Source organism: Pleurodeles waltl, chromosome 3_2 (assembly GCF_031143425.1).
Source record: "Pleurodeles waltl isolate 20211129_DDA chromosome 3_2, aPleWal1.hap1.20221129, whole genome shotgun sequence".
Taxonomy (NCBI): Eukaryota; Metazoa; Chordata; class Amphibia; order Caudata; family Salamandridae; genus Pleurodeles; species Pleurodeles waltl.
Genome location: NC_090441.1, coordinates 216,268,862 through 216,290,518, shown reverse-complemented (window position 1 = coordinate 216,290,518; position 21,657 = coordinate 216,268,862). Strand labels below are relative to the sequence as shown.

The following is a 21,657-nucleotide window of genomic DNA, read 5'->3' as shown; positions in this document are numbered from 1 at the left end:
TCAGAAGTGGCTGCTGGAGAGTGGACCACCAGTTTGTCCGCCGGACCAATCACGATGTGCCTTCCCCAACGTGACTGTAGCAGGGAAACCTCCACACCAGAGTTGGAGTCAACGTGAGCTCCACTTCTACCTGTTACATTTTGACTTGTCTGATAACATTTGCACTGGACTTGTGCATTATTAAACCTCGCTTACAAGCAATAGCATACCAGTATGCAGTGCATGTGTGTCATGTTGATGCTTAAGAAATACACATGAATGATTACATTGTATTTCTAAATTTCATGCGAGCTGCCTTAAAAAAAATTGACCCCTACACAAAAAAGGGTACTAATAAAAAAAAAACACCATTCAGGCGTGTCAAAATAAATTTAGAAAACCGTCAAATAAAAACATCCATATTACCATCATTGGAATAAGTGCAAAGTAACCTTCACCTTAGTAATCACCTGTTAAAAAAACGTCAGTCCCAAATTTGAATCATTCATCCATATAACAGTTCCCCTTGTCTAGTCCTGTATTGTCTCATTAGTTTTTGAGATGTAATGCATATGGGTTTATCCTATTCAGCAATCAAGGTGAAACAAACACACCTGTAGTACCACTTCAAACAATAATTTCAAACATCTATTTGTTGCTGCAAGTGTCTATTATCATGATGAATGGCTGCACCTGAATACAAATGGCCATCACTTACTATTTTAATCAGAGTATGCGCTTGAAGTAAACATAAAAAATATCTTGTTTTTCCTTCCATAAATGTATATAAAAATATGTACTTCAAATTTTAGTCAGAAACATTGCTAGGAATCAAACAATTACCAAGGAAAATTAATGTCAGGACAAACTTGGTGAAATTAAAATAGTGGTTTATTAAACCAAGGTGATACATCTCTTAAATTAAAATATAAAATAAATGGCACTCCATTTTGAAATAATGTTCAGTGCACTGTTGTGCTGTAGCACTAAGCTTGCTTCCTACACAACTGTCAAGGGGAACCTCAAGAAGGGGCTTCCAGTGGGCACAGAGCAGGCACCTCAATGATCTTTTTTGGGAGTGCAGATTGTCCATGCAAGTATCCATCCTTCCTATGCTGGAGAGTACTAGAATATGCAATGGTAGGGAGGAGTTTTGCGCCCATTATCGTCAGTAACAGTTTAAACGATGGACCTTCTCGTTTTTTATAAAGGATGCAAAATACGTGGATTAAAGCTTTGGCTTTCCTAGCCATGTGACATTTCTGCTCCACAAAATTGAATTATCTCAATAAACTACCAGATATATATAATTAACTTCCTCTAGGTGCTCATTGCCCAGAGGGATCCTTGTGGGTCGGCCAAAGTGGTTTCCGAGCATCATAATTTTAGTTTTTGCAGTGTTGATTTCTAGTATGTTTTCTTTGGTGTATGTTGAGAGCTCACTGACTAACTCTTGCATGCCAATTTTAGATAAACTCAGCAGCACTACATCATCAGCGTATGCGAGGTGGGTCAGGTTCGGGTAGCCCAAACCCGGTGGGTGCGAATTCGCTTTATGTAGTCTTTTTGACATGTCAGCCATAAAAAGATTGAAGAGATGGAGGGGAAATAGGTAGGATGGTCAACAGACAGTTGGGTTTGGGAGGTAGCCAGAGTGGCAGTGGGTGATGTGTGCTGTCTGTTGAGGTTGCAATTGCCTGTGGGTTTGGTGTATGTTGTGTACTTTTGGGTCTTTGTTTCTTATGTTATGTTGTTTGGGTGAGTGTGGGTGTTTGTGTTTTGTGGGTGTTGTTTCTAAGGTATGTGTGGATTGGTAAGCTGTTGAGGTTCTGAGTGTGGTTGTGGCGCTTGTGGATGTGGTGGTAGCTGTGCATGTGGGTATTCTGGTGGGGGGTGTCTGTGGGTGTGGGGTCGGTGGGTGTGCCAGGGGTAGGTGTGCGTGTGGTCGTGGGGTGTTTATGGGTCTGCTCGTGGGTGTGCAGGTGGGGGGGTGTCTGTGGGTGTGCTGGTGGTTGTGCATGTGGTTGTGGTGTCGGTGGGTGTGCTGGATGTGCTGGTTATGCATGTGGTGGTGAAATGTCTGCGGGTTTGCTATTAGTGGTGGTTGTGCATGTGGGTGTAGTGTTGGTGGGTGTACTGATGGTGGTGGATTTGAGTGTGCTGGTTGTGCAGGTGGTGGTAGTTGTGCATGTGGGTGTGGTGGGGTGTCTGTGGCTGTGCATGTGGGTGTGGTGGGGTGTCTGTGGCTGTGCATGTGGGTGTGGTGATGGCAAGGTGTCTGAGGGTGTGCTGGAGGTGGGTGTGGTGTCTGTATGTTGTTTGTGTGTGCACCTGTGTTTTTTGGTGTGTTTGTGTTTACGTGTGGGCGAGCTACTCGTGTGTTGGAGTGTGTGCGTGCAAAGGAGTAAGTGCGCTTTGGACAGGGCTGGGGATAGGGGATTGGGATGAGGAAGAAGTGGGAGTTTGGGAATAAAGTTGGAAGGCTGCGGTCAGTGCGGATGCTAGATCTTCAAATGACCTCTGTAGACCTAGCATAGTACTGTGAATGCCTTCCAGGTGAGCTACCATTTGTTTAGTCTGGCAACTAACCCCCTGTATGGCATTCAGGATTTCAGTCTGGCCTACACAGAAGTTCCGTAGGAGGTCCACAGCCTCCTCACTGTACAGAGCCGGGGAGACAGGGGCAGGGGGAGAGGTGCCAGCAGTGGAGATGCCACCTCCTTTAGTGGGGAGGGTTTGACCAACTTGGGAGGGAGAAAGAGGGAGTGTGGAGGTGGTTCTCTGGGTGGATGACAAGGATGCAGGTGGAACAGTTGCTGTAGGGTCGCTTGTGGAGGCCTCCGAAGATGATGTTGAGTTGGAGGCCTCCATTCTAGTTCTCTCACGCTTCATGGCACTGGGCCACTCTGTGTCGGTGGTCTCAGCACCCGAACCACAGTGGCCAACTGCTTCCCTGTGTACGGGGCTAATGTCTCCTCCGCCTGCTCCTGATGATGCTGAAATGACATATGCAATAGTTTTATTGTATCTGTTTAAATAGAACTGATCATGAACCTTTTCCAAGTTTTCATATTTCCCGTTTCAAGGCTCTCAAACTTCTGTTATTTATTATCATTATCTCATTCATGTACGTACATTTTCAGAAACCATTAGTCTCAGTTTTTGTAATTGCCCATAATAACTCCTATATCATGTATGACCTTGTCTCTTATCCATTTTATTTCCCTGTAGGAACTGTTTAAAACCTCTGAATGGTTGGGCTTTATTGTTTAGAATAGTGATCGTATATCACCAAAAAGGTGATAGACCAAAAATACATTTGTACAGTGTGTTTACGAGGCCCACAAATCTGCATTACTGTCATTCACAAAAAGTAAAATAAGAATCAATGTGTGTCAACAAACACACAACGTTGTACCAATATTTGTATAAACTGAAAGCCTGTTTCCTTTGTCTGCCCATTTCACAATGGTAACATTCACTTCAAGTAACTAAAGTATATTTCAAATGTAAAAAAGATTACTTAGATTCTGTACTGAAGTAGCTTATCAATGTATCACACACTATGTAGATACCTATTATTAGAAATTAGTTCTCCAGCTTGCAGAGGTATGGGCCATGTTCATGTAGGAACCACAATCCTAGTCAGGGTAAGTCAGATACACAACATAAATTAACCTGTGTTCACCCTCTGGTAGCTCAGCACAGGGCAGGCAAGCTTAACGTAAGAGGCAATGTGTAAAGTGTTTGTGCAACACTTAAATTACAGTAACACAGTGAAAGACACCACAAAAAGACTCAACATCAGGTTAGAAAAATAGATAACATTTATCTGATTAAAACAAGACCAAACCAACTTAAAATCCAATCAGCAGAAGCCAAAAGATGATTTTTTAAAGATTAAGGGCCTCATTACGACCCTGGCGGCCGGCGGTAACACCGCCAACAGGCTGGCGGTGTTCCGCCAGCTATTATGACCGTGGCGCAATAGCCACAGCCATATCGCCGGCCCCTCCACTTGACCGCCAGGCTTCTGCCTGGCGGTCATAATCCCCAGGGCAGCTTGCACCGCTGCCCTGGGGATTATGAGTCCTGGACCAACAGCCTGGCCACGGCGGTAAACACCGCCATGGAAAGGCTGGCAGTAAGGTGGACTTAGGGAGCCCCCAGGCATAGCCCCATCGCGCATTTCACTGCCCGAATTTCGGGCAGTAAAATGCGCGATGGGTGCTACTGCACCCCCTGCACATCAGCACTGTCGCTGGCTCTATTACGAGCTGACAGCAATGTTGATGTGACTTTTTCGCTGAGCCAGCGGACGGTAACACTTACCATCCGCTGGACCAGCGGAAAAGTCGAAATAGGAAGCCAGAAATACCGCCCGCTGGCGGTATTCTGGTGCCCGCAGCCTCGCTGGTCTTCTGTGAAGACGGCCGATGTAATGAGGGCCTAAATGTGAAATCAGTGGTTAGAAGTACAAAGCAATAAGAAGGTTACATTAGGTCGTGAGGGAACGGTGCATAGTCAAAATCCAGGCCGACCACGATAGTGGGTAGGATGGCTACAGAACCTACGCAGAATCAGCTGCAACAGTACCTTTGGAGGAGCAATGCGTCGTCGGTGGAGGTACGATGCTTCAATATTTCTGCCGCACTCAGGGCAATGAGTCGTCACCAGGTACTGTAGAAGTGACTGTGATGCACTGATGAGCGGACCGCGCAAAGCATCATTATCGGGTCTCTCAGTGGTGAAGTGTCATTGGCGGCCCGCTGCAGCGTCATTGAGTATGAGAAGTATCGTTTTTTCTGCCGTACTCCGTAGCTGTAGATGCAATGTGTTGTTTTCTTGAGGCAGCACGTTGATTTTCACTGATGCACTTGGGTAAATAAGTCGCCTTTTGCAGTTTGTAGCTGCAGAACCCAGGTCTGAAGTCCATGACTAGAGAAGGGCACATCAGACAAGGGTAAGAATCATAGGGGCAGTGTCCAGCAGTGCCAGGAGAGTTGCAAGCAGTCTTTGATATCCCTCAGACTGCAGAAAAAAGGGAGCAAGTCAGCAAGCCCTTGGAGATTCTTGGTTGCAAGGATGTAGAGAGCGAGTCCAGACCTTCTCACGGCAGAACAGAAGCAGCAGGAAGCAGTCCAACACAGCAGAGCAAGCTGCAAAGTGGCAGTCCCTCTTACAGCAGCAGCAGTAAGCCATCAGCAAAGCAGTTGCAGAGTGGCAGTCCATCCTGGCAGTGCAGCAGTCTTTTTTACTGGCAGTGTCCTTGGTTCCAGTAGAGATCTGATTTGCAGCGGTTTGGGGTCCAGTACTTATACCCAGAAAAGGCATATGACGTGGGGGAGACTTCAAATGAGCTCTCTGAAGTGCACAAGGGTCCCTTCCATCCTAGCCCTGTCTGCCAGGCTATCTGTGGGGTATCAGTCCTTTGGTTGGAGACAGGACACCACCTATTGAAATGTAAGTGGCAAGCCCTCACCTTCCCTCTGCCCAAGAAAACCCATCAGTATGCAGATGCAGCCGAGTAGCCTGTGTTTGTGGCTGTCTACAGGGGATTCACAAAGTGTAGCTGTCACCCAAGCCAACCCAGACATATATTCAGAGACAAGCGAAGGCACAGAATGTTTTAAGGTAAGAAAATGCCAACTATCAACAAGTGACATTTTCATACTAACAATTTAAAATCAGACTTCACCATAAGTTGTGATTTTAAATTATGAGTCCAGGGACACTAAACTCCACATCTCTACCTTTTCACAATTGAAAATTACACATAAAAGACTTTTTAAGGTAAGCCCAATGCTATCCTAAGGGAGAGATACACCTTGCAGCAGTGAAAAGTGAATGTAAGAGTTTTTCACTACTTTGACATGCTAAACTAAAAAGTGCATGTCCAACTTTTTAAATACACTGCACCATGCCCTTGGGGCTAACTAGGATCTACCTTAGGGGTGACTTACATGTAACAAAAAGGAATGGTTGGGCCTGGCAACTGGGTAAACATGCAGGTTGAAATGGCAGTTTAAACTGCACACACGTAGGAGTAGGATATGCAGTGGCAGGCCTGAGAGAAGTTTGAAAGGCTACTGTAGTTGGTGGTACAATCATTTCTGCAGGCTCACTAGTAGCATTTAATTTACAGGCCCTGGGTACATATAGTGCACTTTACTAGGGACTTGCAGATAAACCAAATATGCCAATTGTGGAGAAGCAAATCTTACCATGTTTTACAGTACAAAGCACGTGCACTTTAGCACTGGTCATCAGTAGCAAAGTGCACAGGTTTCTAAAAGCCAGCAAAAATGAGTCCGAAAAACAGGAGGTCAGAGGGCAAAAAGTTAGGGAAACCCACGCCAAGGATGTCAGGTCAAACACCTATGATGTTAAAGAAATTAAGAAAAATATTTTGTGGTGGATTGACAAATGACTTCTACAGCATTATTAGTCAATACTTAGGCCTTGATACATTTCTAATCCACCTCAGTACAGAAGCAAAACCTTTTTCACACTTGACTCTTAAATATCTCTAGTTATTTGAAGTCTGTTTTAACATTGTGTAATTGTTTTACATAATATGCTGACTTTCACTTAGGCAAAAATTGGTGTAACATCACAGTAAATATTACATACACTGATTCATATATAATCTTTTCAACAAAGATTCACATGCAATTCACAATATGCTACCGATTACACCCTGATGCATTTTTACACTTTCAAAATGAGTCAAGATTTGGGCCTGATATTGAGTTTTCCAGATGGGATCCTGCAACATATATGTGACGGAACCTTCTATCTCCAAAAGTCTCTTTAAGTATCCCATTTTTCTCTATCATTGATTTATCATCTGGACATAGCAAAGGACATTGTCAAATGATTTACGGCATGTGGTACTCTGTCACCAATGTGTACACATTCCTGTCTGTTTCAATTAAGAATTTTTCCCTACTGAAATTCATGTTTGTTGAAACAGACTGACTTACATGCACATTTGTGAAGGCGTAAGGCTTTATGCCAATCTGCTACCGTCAACTTGAACTGACTTCAGTCCTGGAGTGAAAATATTTTTATCAAATGCCTTTGCTAAGAAATGCTGCCATTGTACTCACGTTCCTGGTCATTGTTGACTAGATGCTCAAATATTATTTGGTCATAATAACTCACCAATGTTAAGTCAGAAATATACATTGTATAATAAGTGAATTGTATGCCAAGTCACATGTAATAGGGCTAACATTACATACTCACATTTGTGATGGAACATCACACCTTACAGAATCCTCAACTGGGGCCTGTGTGGAACATTACACAGACAAAAAACGGGTACCTTTTGTTTTTCTTAGGCAGGCATGTGTCTGCTCAAAACAGTGCTTTAGTTGTGATTAGGAATCTAGTGGCATCCTTCAATATGCAAAACACACCATCATACACCTTATGCAAAACATACAGCTTCCAGAAATCCTCGTGCCTTGGATATGTGTCAACCTCTATGTTGATCCCATAAACCATTGCTGTAACAAAAAATAGTTAAGTAACAATAAGAACTCAATAAACTAACTTAGCCCTTGATGCTACTTTTGGGCTCTCAACTACCCATCAAGGTCCGGATAGGCCAATGCAAGAATGCAGGTGAATAAGGGATAAGGATGCAGCATACGCACTTCCCACGTTTGGAGAACTGGCCGAGCTGGACTTCAGTTGACGTATGGGTCCAACGTCATAAGTCCTTCTACCTCTTGCGACAGTGAATGCCGCGCTGCTGGTAGGCCCCCAAGGTCTGCACCTTCTTCACAGTGGCTTTCCAGATCTCCTTCTTCTGATGGACCTGTATAGATATGAAAAAAAGACGTTTTGTGAGGTTTAGTTTGTCTGTATTGCTGTGACACAATTTTGTAACATCTCTCTCAGCCATTTTTAAAAAGTCAGTACAGATTATTTACTTATTTACTAACATTTTAATTTTCCTAGGAAATACTCATTTCTAGTGGCCTGTTGAGTACCCTCAACATTTTCACTGTCTTCATGTTACAAATCCAGGCAACAAACATCCTTTAAGTCAGGGGTCTGAAGGATTTTCTGTAGAGGTAGCTACTGCTAAGCAGTACAATTCATTGTCAGCTACTGAAGGCTAAACAACTTGTACAATATTAGCACAAACCACCTTACACAGCTACATTTGCTTAATACCAGTTTTTGGAGCCAGATACTATGGTTTGAACAACATACAATGACTAACGGCAGGATGGAAGGACTGCCATGAGTGTCGCCGGTGCTGGGACACACCCTACACCTAATACCGCTGAATGGTGAGGGGCCGGCAAAATAGAGTAAGTCAAATAAAAGTCCAGCAGCTCATCACTCAGTGTCTTACCCAGACTAACCTTCTTCACTTCAGTTTCTGATATAGTCCATTCAATGCATCCAACCTATCAGGCGAAATCTGCATTAGAACTATATCATTCAGGTACCTTTCTATGTCTGTACGAGTCAATAAGTCTGCATGGCTATAAAGGGCAGTACAGTTTTCCAAAAGTTAGTTGCTCATTCCAGAATGCATAATGTTTCCCCTCGTCCAATAGCTATTTGTGCTGTTGGTGATCCCCTTTGTACAGATTTTATGAGCCATGCCAGTAGGTGGACAGCATTATCCTGCTGTGTGTGACTGAAGTTGGGCCGCCTACAGTGGCAGACAGCTAGTACCGGCCTGAGGAAACCGTTGGGGATTGGGGGCTTGGGAGGGACACACTAGAAGGAGACTACTGCAAAGCCCCAAACGCAAGGGAGTGATATCTTGCAAGCAATAATAGGAGACTCTCCGGACCATGGCAAAGGGTGTTCAAGTTCACCTTGGCCCACCCTGGGCGGAGAGAATTTGTCGAACGGGGAGGATAGAGGCATCAGAATTTTCCTTTGGCTCCAACCTAGTGCCCCTCCACAAACAATCTTGTCCTCATACAGGAGACCCATTAGGTTTAAACAGTGTGAGCTGCGCAACTGTGTAGAGGAAAAAGCACACGCTCATGCATTAGCAAATCAGCATCGACTAGATGGTATTGAGGACAAGGCCAACAAATTGCTGGCATGGCTAGAAAGGAGGGACAGGGGATGGAGCTGAGTCCTGGAGGTCAGCGATGCTTGGGGAGGGCCCCAAACGACTAGCGCGGAGATAGCAGAAATGTTCGCGAAATACAATGAAGGATTGTACACCACTACGACAACCTGGTCCGAGGAGGACTGTACTGACCTTCTCAGAGACATGTCAATTCCAATGCTATCAGGCCAGGACACGGCCACTCAGTTGAAGAGATGGCCAGGGCCATCCGAGATTTGCAATCAGGGAAAGCAGTGGGACATTATGGGCTGCCAACAGAATTGTTTAAGTGCATGACCGAGAAAGTGGTGATCCATATGTTGGACAGGTTCAAAATGCCTAAAGTGAGGAATCCCTGCCGTTAGATCAGAGGATCGCCACAATCGTGGTTATGCCTAAAAAGGGCAAGCTGCCTGAGGAGGCAGCTCATATAGACCCATTCCGCTACTAAACATAGAGGCAAAGGTGTCAGCGTAGGCTCTGCGACCAGGTTGCTGAGGGTCATTTCAATGGTGGTACAACCTGACCAGTCGGGCTTTATGCCACAGAGGGGGACTCGGCTCAACTTGCGACATTTATATGCGGTGCTCCACGCTACTGTGGCACCGAGTTCCAGACCAACTGTCCTCCTGTCATTAGATGCAAAAAATGGCATGTGACAGCATCGAACGGAGCGGCCCTAGAGAAACTGGTTTTCACTCTTAGATTTTGCAGGTGGGTCAGGCTCCTCTACAAGGGACCGCTGGCAAGAGAGCAGGTCAAGAGTGCACTGACTTGAGTCTTCACCCTTCGTAAGGGCATGTGGCAGGCATGCCCACTTTCCCCTATGAATTTTGTGCTAGCACTTGAGCCCCTAGCAACATGGATAAGGCAGGACACTCTTATTCAGGGAGTGGACATGTACAGCAATTGGGAAGAAGGTATTTCCCTCTATGCTAATGACATTTTACTCTATGCTTCACAACCCCTCCATACAGTGAACAGAATTCTACATATCTTTCATTTATTTTTGGGAAATACTGTGGATACCAGAAAAATTGGGACAAGTCCCTCATATTTCTGTTGGCGGGGGGAACCCCTAGACTTCAGCTGGGCTGCACAGCTCTGGTTGTACATGATGGATTTAAATACGTTGGCACACGTGTTACAAGGGACCCTGCAGAATTGATAGAATCCAACTTACTCCCACAGCTGCACCACCTGTGCGGGGACTTTGCTCATTGAAGGACGTGATCTCTGATGCCGATGAGCAGAGCAGCCTTTGTTAAGATGATGATTCTCCCCCGACTATTGTACATCCTACTAAACACTCCCTCTAAAGTTCCACTGGACTTTAAGAAAATCAATCATGAGATCCAACAGTTACTATGGGATGGGGGCAGCTCATGGATTGCACTCTAAACTCCATGGAGGTCTGTCCAGAACTAAAGTATTATTGGGATGTGCAATTAGTGGTGGTCAACGAATGGGTATTTGCTGATCGCTCAGAACCAGGCATCCATATGGACCAAGAAGCAATGGGAGGTAGGATTACCTGTGGATTCTCTACCGGAGAAAGCTGAACCGAGCCTACCAGCCCATACCCATACAACGGTGAGCGTTTGGCTTGAAGCCATAAGGTATTATTGATGTGGAAATAAGCTGACAGTTAGCCCCCCCTTTTGTGGGAAAACTACCTACTGAGGGAAGTCGGCGACCTCATGGGTTTTACAAGATGGGCACTATTAGGTATAGAACACTTGGGTGAAATCTGGAGAGGCTCGGCCATGTTAAAGTTTGACAAACTGCAACAGGAATTTGAGTTGGCGGAGACTCAACGTTTCTGGTACTTACGGTTGTGACATGCTCTCCTACACCATATCCCAGAGGGGGAGCAATCGCATGAGGTGGCTCCATTGGAGGACTGTCTGCTACAAGACACTATGTCTAACAAAGCCATCTCTCTCATCTGTAAAAAGCTAATGAATAACTGCTAAAGGCTCCGCACGAGAGACATGGGAAAGAGATCTTGGGCCGACTGAGGAGGATGATGATGATTGGGCTGTGGCGACTCAGAGCCTTTGAAATGTGGCAACACAAGCCAGGTTCCACCTGGTTCAGCTGTGGATACTTCACAGGTCCTACTACTCTAGAACACCTCTACATAAATTAGGATGCGTAATACTACCGCGTGTCTTACGGGCTGCGACCAAGTTGGCACCTTTTTTCACATAATATGGGATTGCCCAGTACAGGGTTATTGGACAGATGTGACACGGATAATGGCTCAAGTCACCACTTTGATTGTTCCCCTGACGGCTAGGTGGCATCTCCTGAACACCAATGGAGGAAGAGGTCTGGCCCTGATAAAGGAAAATTTGGCTGGTGGCGGCCAAGCGGAAAGTACTGAGAGACTTTGGAGCAGGCTGGGAAGCGGACATGGATTGGTGCCGCTTAGCAGAACAAGCTGTGCATCAAAGTAGGAGCTGCCGTAAGAAATAGGAGTGTAGGGGACTCTGTGATGGTCAGAAGAGTCATGTTTCCATAGTTTTACTCTGTTTGGGACGGTTACCCCACGAGGGTACGCTGAGACTTTACAATGTATATTAATCCTTGCTCTGATGCATGTGATTCTGCCTGCTCTCCTTCTGACATACACTGTTTGAATGATCCATTAATGTATCTGCTATCTATTGAGTAAACGCCTGACATACAGATCGTAGCCAAGGGATTAAAAATAAACTCTTAGACTCCAGCATGCTGTGTACGCAAAAGGGTACAAGCTTCCAATCCAACCCACGTAACTGAATCACTGAGCTGTCTATTCAAGTACAGTGTCCAGGACAAAGGGGGCGTGAACTATCTAGTTCCACTTCAAATCCTCCATTATTATATCCACACAGGATTAAAGGAGTAAGCCTGGTTTACATTGCACGCATACATACCTTCTGGCACTACCTCTCTGCCACCAAGCCTCCCTTTTAACAGCGCAAATGTCCCTCCTTTGTCTATGGATAGCCAGAGGGGCTCTCAGGTCCCACTAACAGAACAGTCACACAGCCAGTGAATAACTGTCCTCTACACCGGTATTGTATTGTAAATAATTCTTGTGCGGTCTGGTGTGTTTCATTAAGATAAAAAATATATGAGTTGATAGTAGACTGTATCCTATATTGTTTGACCAACCAACCTTTTCCCTAACAGCGATCAGTCTGTACTAATTAGCGTGTGCCATTGTCAGTTATCAGTTGTAGTTAAGATGTGCTCTGTCAGATGTTACTCATGTCACACCGCCGTGCCCTCTAACCCCTGCGGCCACGTCAGTAATGTGTCTCGTACCCAGGTACAGATGTGTTTCAACTCATGCACAACCCGACTGGAGTGAAGTAGTGCTGGGGGCCTGCTATCGTCAGTCATGGTCCAGCCACAAATCATCAGCGGGCCTCAGGATGAGACGGGGTAGCTCAGCTCCACCCCTGCATGTTCAGAGGTCAGATCACGGCTGCACTGCAGGGATACTTATACAAACACTGCCATCCCTGTATGCACTGCTCCAGGCCAAGATTCTTCTTTGAATTCTGGGACTTGTAGTGCTGTGCCTTCCATAGGATGTGGTTTGAATTCTGGGACTTGCAGGCCCGTGCCTTGCATTAGATGTGGTTTGAATTCTGGGACTTGCAGTTCTGTGCCTTCCATAGGATGTGATTTGACTTCTGAGACTTGTAGTCCTGTGCCCTTTAGTAGATTTGATGTGAATGCTGGGACTTGTAGTCCTGTGCCTCGGTTAGATGTGATTTGAATTCTGAGACTTGCAGTCATGTGCCCTGCACTAGATGTGAATGCTGGGACTTGTAGTCCTGTGCCCTGCAGTAGATGTGATGTGAATTTGGGACTTGTAGTCCTGTGCCTTAGATTAGATGTGGTTTGAATTCTGGGACTTGTAGTCATGTGCCCTGCATTAGATGTGATTTGAATTCTGGGGCTTGCAGGCCTGTGCCGTGCATTAGATGTGGTTTGAATTCTGGGACTTGTAGTCCTGTGCCTCGGATTAGATGTGATTTGAATCCTGGTACTTGCAGGCCTGTGCCTTCCAAAGGATGTGGTTTGAATTCTGGCGCTTGCAGGCCTGTGCCCTGCATTAGATGTGGTTTGAATCCTGGTACTTGTAGTCCTGTGCCTTGCATTAGATGTGGTTTGAATTCTGGGACTTGTAGTCCTGTGCCCTGCATTAGATGTGATTTGAATTCTGGGGCTTGCAGGCCTGTGCCCTGCATTAGATGTGGTTTGAATCCTGGTACTTGTAGTCCTGTGCCTTAGATTAGATGTGGTTTGAATTCTGGGACTTGTAGTCTTGTGCCCTGCATTAGATGTGATTTGAATTCTGGGGCTTGCAGGCCTGTGCCGTGCATTAGATGTGGTTTGAATTCTGGGACTTGTAGTCCTGTGCCTCGGATTAGATGTGATTTGAATCCTGGTACTTGCAGGCCTGTGCCTTCCAAAGGATGTGGTTTGAATTCTGGCGCTTGCAGGCCTGTGCCCTGCATTACTGTAGATGTGGTTTGAATCCTGGTACTTGTAGTCCTGTGCCTTAGATTAGATGTGGTTTGAATTCTGGGACTTGTAGTCATGTGCCCTGCATTAGATGTGATTTGAATTCTGGGGCTTGCAGGCCTGTGCCGTGCATTAGATGTGGTTTGAATTCTGGGACTTGTAGTCCTGTGCCTCGGATTAGATGTGATTTGAATCCTGGTACTTGCAGGCCTGTGCCTTCCAAAGGATGTGGTTTGAATTCTGGCGCTTGCAGGCCTGTGCCCTGCATTAGATGTGGTTTGAATCCTGGTACTTGTAGTCCTGTGCCCTGCATTAGATGTGGTTTGAATTCTGGGACTTGTAGTCCTGTGCCTTGCATTAGATGTGGTTTGAATTCTGGGGCTTGCAGGCCTGTGCCGTGCATTAGATGTGGTTTGAATTCTGGGACTTGTAGTCCTGTGCCTTGCATTAGATGTGGTTTGAATTCTGGGACTTGTAGTCCTGTGCCCTGCATTAGATGTGATTTGAATTCTGGGGCTTGCAGGCCTGTGCCGTGCATTAGATGTGGTTTGAATTCTGGGACTTGTAGTCCTGTGCCCTGCATTAGATGTGATTTGAATTCTGGGACTTGTAGTCCTGTGCCCTGCATTAGATGTGATTTGAATTCTGGGACTTGCAGGCCTGTGCCGTGCATTAGATGTGGTTTGCACTGGTCAGGCCGCGTCATCTCAGCGGTATTCAACCCCTAGCCCATATGTCTGTGGTGTGCCCCAGCTCTGTTCCCTAGCGCCCCCGCCCGGTGCTGCTAGGGTCCGTGAAGCGCACCGACGCCCATCGGCCTGAGTGGCGCAAGACATTTCCCGTCAGTGGTTTCACTCGAAGGCGGGGTCCGGAGGCCCCCTCCGGTCTCCGTGAACCGGGGCAGCGCGCCGCCCGCCCCCCCCCCCCCTTCCATCCTCCGCCGAGGCCGCACTCACTTCACAGTCCCGCCGTGCGCCGGGGCGTCATCAGAGATGCGAGGTGAGGGAAGACCTCCACGAATGCGTCCCGCTATGGCGGAGCGAACATGCGCAGGAGGCAGACGCTGCTCACCTGAGCATGCGCAAGGGACACACCACTCATTGGAGCATGCGCATGAACTAGGACGGTTCATCTGAGCATGCGCTGAACCAGGGCGCCTCACACGAGCATGCGCAAGGGATACACCACTCATTGGAGCATGCGCATGAACTGCGTTGAACCAGGGCGGCTCACACGAGCATGCGCAAGGGATACACCACTCACTACAGCATGCGCATGAACCAGGGCGGCTTACAAGAGCATGCGCAGGGGATACAGTACACACTACATCATGCGTATGAGGCAGACGCCGTTCAGCAGAGCGTGGGTGGAAGCAGACACAGCTTACCGGACATGCGCAAAGGCTATACTGCTCATTAGAACACGCGTGTAAGGCAGACGCCTCTCATCTGAGCATGCGCAAGGGGTATACCAAGACACTGGTCGCTCGAGCATGCGCATGAGAGGCACCCTCCACGCAGCGCACGCCACGAACCGTTTGTAAAGCGGTAAAACGTGTCACACTAAACATGTTTCTAGCTAACGGTGCAACCGTATAATATTTTGTAGCATATACGTCAAGACCTTTCAATTCTATGTCAGGACCGGAGGCTCCGATTATGCTTCTCTTTCTTTCATTCTAAATTTTCAACAGCCAATCACATAAGGTAAAGTAAAAAACGTCATCCCCGTGACCCCCATACATACTGCTCGAAGAGCCAGGTCTGGAGGCGCTTCCCGAAGGTCAGGAGGCCCTGGGTCAGGCGTAGGTTGACGTGAAGGGAGTTCCAGGTTATGGCGATGAGGTGGGAGAAGGATCTGCCGCCGGTTGTGGTCCGGTGGATGCGGGGAACGGTGGCGAGGACGAGATCGGCGGAGCGGAGCTGGCGTGTCAGGATGTGGAAGTTCAGACGCTCGTTGAGGTAGGCATGTCCGGCGTCATGGAGGGCTTTGTGAGCGCGGATCAGGAGTTTGAGACAATCCTTTTGTTGGCGGGGAGCCAGTGGAGGTCTCTGTGTCGATACCTGCGTCCGACAGAATCCACTTCACCCAGTGCGCCAACGTGGCTGAAGACGCGGGGTGAAACAGTTTCTGCAGAGCAGTCAGTATTTGACCTCCAGGAGATTGACGAAATTCCCTGGTTCAATCTTCGTATTCTCTTACATATTGTACAATACACACAGTGGCGTAGTGTGGGGGGTGCAGGTGGGGCCGGCCGCACCGGGCGCAACATCTGGGGGGGGGGGGAGGCGCTCGCACTCGCGAGTGCTAAAATCCACGGGTTAGGGGACGCAAATTACTTGCCTTGCCCCGGGTGCTGACAACCCACGCTACGCCACAAATACACAGTTTAGTCTTCTCTGGGAAACTAGGATAAGCTACTTGCCTGGAAAAGGTTTTCGTTCTCCGGGATATGGAAAAAGTAACTCCGTCAAGAGAGAATATTCTACCTGCAATATCCAGTGCGTAAACATCTGAAACTCTCCTGCAGGAGAGGAGGCACAATAAAATGGTTAGCTTTGCAGACAATTGTTTTCTGGAACAATCTGTATTCCATGGCCATCTTTCCAAAAATGTTAGGATGATATCTACATCCCAAAAAAAACGTATACTTGGGTTGAGGAGGATTAGCCAGTCGAATACCCCTCATTACTCTACTCACCATCGGATGTTCCCCTACTGGTTTCCCCTGTACAAAGGCGTGTCCAGCAGAGATAGCGGATCTGTGATTATTGACTGAAAAGTAACTCAGGTCTTCTGAAGCCAACTCAGCCAAGAAGTTAATTACATCTGTAATCGGGGCCCCCAAGGAATCAGGTTCCGTGAGTTGCACCAACCCACCCATCTGCGCCAGGCGGATAAATATCGCTTATGAGTGGAATCTGCCCAGGAGGCGGAAATGAATGAGATATCGTGCTCCAAAAGGCTCGGCAAACACCAGCATTGCCCGAAATGCACCAGGCCGTGAGCTGTAACTTGTTCTGCACAATGAGAGGGTGAGGCTGTCCCAGCGGGTCCAATAAAAGATTGAGACTGGTGGGGATCTATACTGGAAGATCTCGGGATAGTTCCAACAGAAGTGGAAACCATGCTTGTCCTCTCCAAACTGGTGAGACTAGAATCAATTCCTCTTGCTGTTGTAAAACCTGAGAAGCTACTCTCGGAAGCATTATAAATGGTGGAAACGCATAAAGGAGTGGACCCGTCCATTGTTGTAGGAACGCGTCCGAAGCAATGGCCATAGGATCTGGTCTCCAAGAAAAGAACCGGTCTACTTGGTATGAGAGGCGAGATGCAAATAGGTCTATATGACATTGACCCTACCTCGTCTGTAGTGCTTGAAATACGGATGGGTGGAGCTTCCACTCGCTGGCATCCTTGAGAAATCTGAAGTTCAAGTCCGCTACTACATTGAGCTGGCCTGGTAGGTATTCTGCCATTACTGAAATTAGATTCTGCAAGCAGTATTGCCAGAATGTTTTGGCTATCTGGAGTAGAGCCTGAGACTTTATCCCTCCAAGTTTGTTGATATAACGGACCGCAGATACGTTGTCCATTCGAAGTAGCATGCAACAACTGAACTGCGGGCCAGTGTTCTTATTGCGAAGGAACCTGCTAGTAGTTCCAAGCAATTGATGTGAAGGTCTGATTCGTCGCAAGACCATCGACAGTCAGTGGAGACAGTGCCGCAACGAGCACCCCAGCCCCACCTGCTGGCGTCGGATTCTAGGATAACATCCGGGCGAGATCTGAATATGGCCCTGCCGTTCAAGGCCGCCATGTGATCCAGCCACCACTGCAACTTGTTGCGTGTAACTTAGACTCCTTTGAAGGTGGTGGATCTTGAGGTGTTGTAGCGCCCTGTAGTGTAAGGTGGCTGGAATATGGCTTGGATGGAGGACGCCAGTAAGCCCACCACTCTGGCTAAAATCCTGAGAGAAATCCTGTCCTTGTGAAGGACTGACTGGATCTCCTTTTGGATTAAGTGTAATTTCTGGACCGGCAGGGACAGAAGGGAAGTGGTAGAGTCTATCTGGAATCCCAGGAACTCCATTTGACGAGCAGGTGTCAGTTAAGATTTGGCGGCATTGATCAGGAAACCTAACTCTTGTAGCAGTTGAATGGTCCATTTGAGATGTTGCAAGGGACTGAACGTCCTGTGCCATGAGAAGGATGTCGTCGGGATAGACAATCATCCGAACTCCCCTGGATCGGAGTTTCTCCACTACCGGGCACATGACCTTGGTGAAGCACCAGGGCGCTGAAGAAGGGCCAAAGGGAAGGACCTTGAAATGAAACTATTGGTTGTCCCACTGAAACTGTAAATATTTCCTTTGTGGGGGAAATAATGGGATCGATAAATAGGCATCCTTGAGATCTAGTCGGACCATCCAGTCCCCTTCTCTGAGAGTGTCTCTGAGTAAATGTATCCCCTCCATTTGCCGATAAATAATCCAGCTGTTGAAATCTTTCAGATTTATCACCAGTCTTGCTCACTGCAACAATATGGCTGGAAAACCCTGACGGATCTGGCCAGCAAGTGGTGATCCCACCTTTGTTTAACAGCTGGTATATTTCTTGCTGGGTAAAGGTGTAGTCGAGAGGCGAAAAAAGGATCGGCTGAGGCATGACAGTTTGGAGTGGTGTCCCCCAAAATTCTAGATGGAACCCCGTGATCGTCTCCAGCACCCAGTGATCTGACGTTAACAGACTCCTAATTGTGTAAGAATTGTCCGGTCCTGCCCCCCAAGACTACAGCTGAAGGGGATATCAGCCTTACCTTGAGTGGTGGCGTTAAAGTTGGCGTTGTACTGGGGATGGGAGCAGCGATTGAATCGGGCACGTCCTGATCGCACCTTCGCAGAGCAGAAGGTGTCTCTGGTTTGGTCTGCGTAGCCTCTTCCTGATGAGTTGTAGTTTGTGAGAGGGCTGCGAGAGGCATTGCAGCTGGACAGACGCCCTCGATTTCTGCCGGCCCTGGTAAAAATGCATTGATGGAACACTTTGCTCAGAGAGGTTTGAGCTTTGTCCAACGCTGTAAAGGTGTGGACAACCTTCCCCAGGTCTTTAACGAACTTGTCCCTAAAAAGGTGGCCATCTGCTAGAGGACCTGGTTCCGCTGTAGCTAATTCCGTTAAATTGGGGTCTATGCGCATCAAAATGGATTTTCTCCTTTCAGTGGAGAGGGCGCAATTCGCATTCCCGAGGAGGCATAATGCTCGTTGAGCCCATCCTGCCAAAATATCTGGGTCGATGGTAGAGCCAGTGTCTTTAGCTGTCACAGCCAGGTCTAAGATTTTACAGAGAGGCCCGGTGAGATCGAGAACTTTGTCCTGACACATTTTCCAGGACCTGTTGATACCCTTTTTTGGATCTTTGGAAGAACTGTTAATGAAGGTGGCCAAATTGGGGTCTAATTCCGGTGTAAGGGCCACTTTATTCGAAATATCTGGCCGGGGCACTCAGACGTAAGTTGGTTTCGCACCTCTTTGTCTAGGGGTTTCCTTAAACGTGATTGCACGTAGTCTGTGACCGCCGGAAGGGGAGTCCAGTCTGAGGATCTCGGGTGCACTATTGCCACAGGGTCAAAGTTAAGAGAGGAAGAGGACTCTGAGGCTTCAAAAGTCGGAGTGGGGGCCACAGGGGAACGTCGTTGTCGTTTAGGTTGTGGGGAGTCCTCGTCAGAGTCGGTGTGAGAGGCGGGAGATTCATCTGACGTAGTGTCAGGTGGAGGAGGCATACCCTGGGTGCTGGTGGAGGGCTGAGCGGAGTACTCATGGTCTGTGACCATAGCCTGAGACAGTCGGGCTAAAGGAGCTGCATGGGGCCAATTCAAGGGGTGGGGAGTCTGGATGTCCGTCTGTGGTGCGGAGGGCCCTGGAGTAGTCTGTCCATAAGTCAGGACCGTCAGTGCATATCTTTTGAATTGTCTAGCAATTGGTTGCAGCGCCACTGCAAGGGCCCTGTTGACTGACTGGGCCACTGAAGCGTCCAAAGCATGGACAATGTCTTCTGCCAAAAGAAGGTCTTCCTGCTCCTGATAAAGGGCTGGCTCATCGGTAAACTGTCTATCCACCATGTTCTGTTAGTTGGTAGTGCAACAGTTGCGGCTGTAGGACTCGAAAGTCTGCCAAATATGAAGTAAAGGCTTGTATATTAAAGGGGGGCAGCACCCCAAATCAATATGCCACTCAGGAGGCTGAGAAACTTGAAAAACTTAAAGCAAATCAAGCACTGTTGTGTGCAACCCCCTCAGTATATAACCTGTAATAGCCAACATACAGGGAGGGACATTTGCTGAAAGGTAAAGCGGTCCGCGAGCCGACTCTAAATCTGCCAGGTCGAGGTGTGGGCTCGCTGAGACTCTCTGAGACTCTCTGACTGTGAGTGAGCTCCGGCGCTTGCACGGGCGGCGAGCCAGCAAGAGCACAACCGGTCCTCGCACCACAGCGCACCGTCCCTCCACCTCCTTGCCCCCAGCCGGAAGCCCAAAGAATGCGGCGGGAACAACGGCTGACGCCGGGTGAAATATCACAGGAACTACCGAGGAAAGATGACGGGAAACAACAGCACTGATCTGCCGCACCTTAGCAGCAAAGAGAGGACGTGCTACGCTTCCGCGTTGCTTTATATAGACTGGCGCGCCGGGATTGGCGCAGACAAACTGATGTCATTCAGGGCATCTTGGGATTTGTAGTTTTTCATGAAGTTACATTTTTATTGGCTGCTGTGTGTTGAATGCATAATAAACAGCGAAGAAGGAGAAGCATAATCCGGGCCTCCAGTCCTGACATAGAATTGCATTAGTGTAGAGTATTTAATGATTTCTTTTCTCCTCAGCATCGCAGGGATTAAGTGAGCGGCGCTTTACCGCAATGGTGTATTTGGCACACAATATTTCGTGCCGATATTTAGAGCGGTCGGGCAGGGGCGTAGGAGACAGTACATTTCTGGGGGGGACAGCCACAGCCTTGGGGACTTCTTAATTGACCCTGTACAAATCGCCCATTGTTTGCGGAATTCAGGCTCTGATAAATGTACACAATCATATAGTATGGACATGAAATAGGGCGAAAAGAAGGCATGTTGTTAGTCCGAAAGTATATTTTGTTGCTATTTAAATTCACAAAGTATTTAGACTAAATGTGAAAAAACATGTTGAATAACCTTGCACCTTCATGCACCAAGCAAATAAAGGTGGGAGAGGGAAAAGAACATACCTTATGTGCCCCTCACCTCATGCAAATTGAAACCACACTAGAGATATCAAAAGTGATCAGTTATAACAATTGTAAACTGTGCTCTGAAGCTGTAGTTCTAATAACACGTCTGCTCCTCTGTGCGATCTTGGGCAGCTCAGCACCACATCAGTCAAAACTGGGAGCATTTACACTGAAGAAGCTCTTGGTGTTACAGTCTATTTAATACATGGGATTCTGTGATCCCTGTATAAACAGTAGCCATTAATTTCTATATGATCAGCTACTTCTGATGCACCAAGTCACTGATTATAAAGAAAGACGTCAGAACTCGACTATTATAATGTTATTACAGTCCAGTTTTGACTTGTCTTCTACCAGAGCCAGCAACCAAGGTAAAAGGCAGGCCAGGACATGGAACATAATTGAAGCAGCTGTTTAAAGTAACAAATGGAATGTTGCTTTTCTTTCTTCTGCTCTATTTGAATAGCTTAAAATGACAGAAGCTACGCACTAACGCAGTGATTCGCTACCTTTTGACTCCTGAGGACCTCCACTGAATCACTACTAGAACCCGGGGACCCCCAAGCAATTTGTATAATTTAAATTTCAAACATTAAAACAGTAATAAGCAAAAAATAAACAAGCAAGTTCACAGCAAACAAATACTCAAATTACTAAAGATCTAATTATTTTATATAAAAAAAAAATCCAAGAATCGAAACATTTTAATGGGAAGGTTGGCACTGCATCTCAGGTGACTAACTTTTGCATGTTTGGTTTTATTTAGGAAAGCTGAATCCTCAGGTCAGATTT

The 21,657-nt window shown here is 47.0% G+C and overlaps 1 long non-coding RNA gene across 1 annotated transcript; it reads right to left on the bottom strand.

Annotated features, from left to right (window-relative positions):
• Positions 1–852: 852 nt before the first annotated feature.
• On the bottom strand, positions 853–20,227 carry LOC138286720 (uncharacterized). Its single transcript, XR_011202036.1, has 3 exons — positions 19,925–20,227; positions 7,644–7,807; positions 853–2,975 (listed from the first exon to the last, which is right to left on the bottom strand). It is a non-coding gene; the product is annotated as an uncharacterized lncRNA (long non-coding RNA).
• Positions 20,228–21,657: the final 1,430 nt, after the last annotated feature.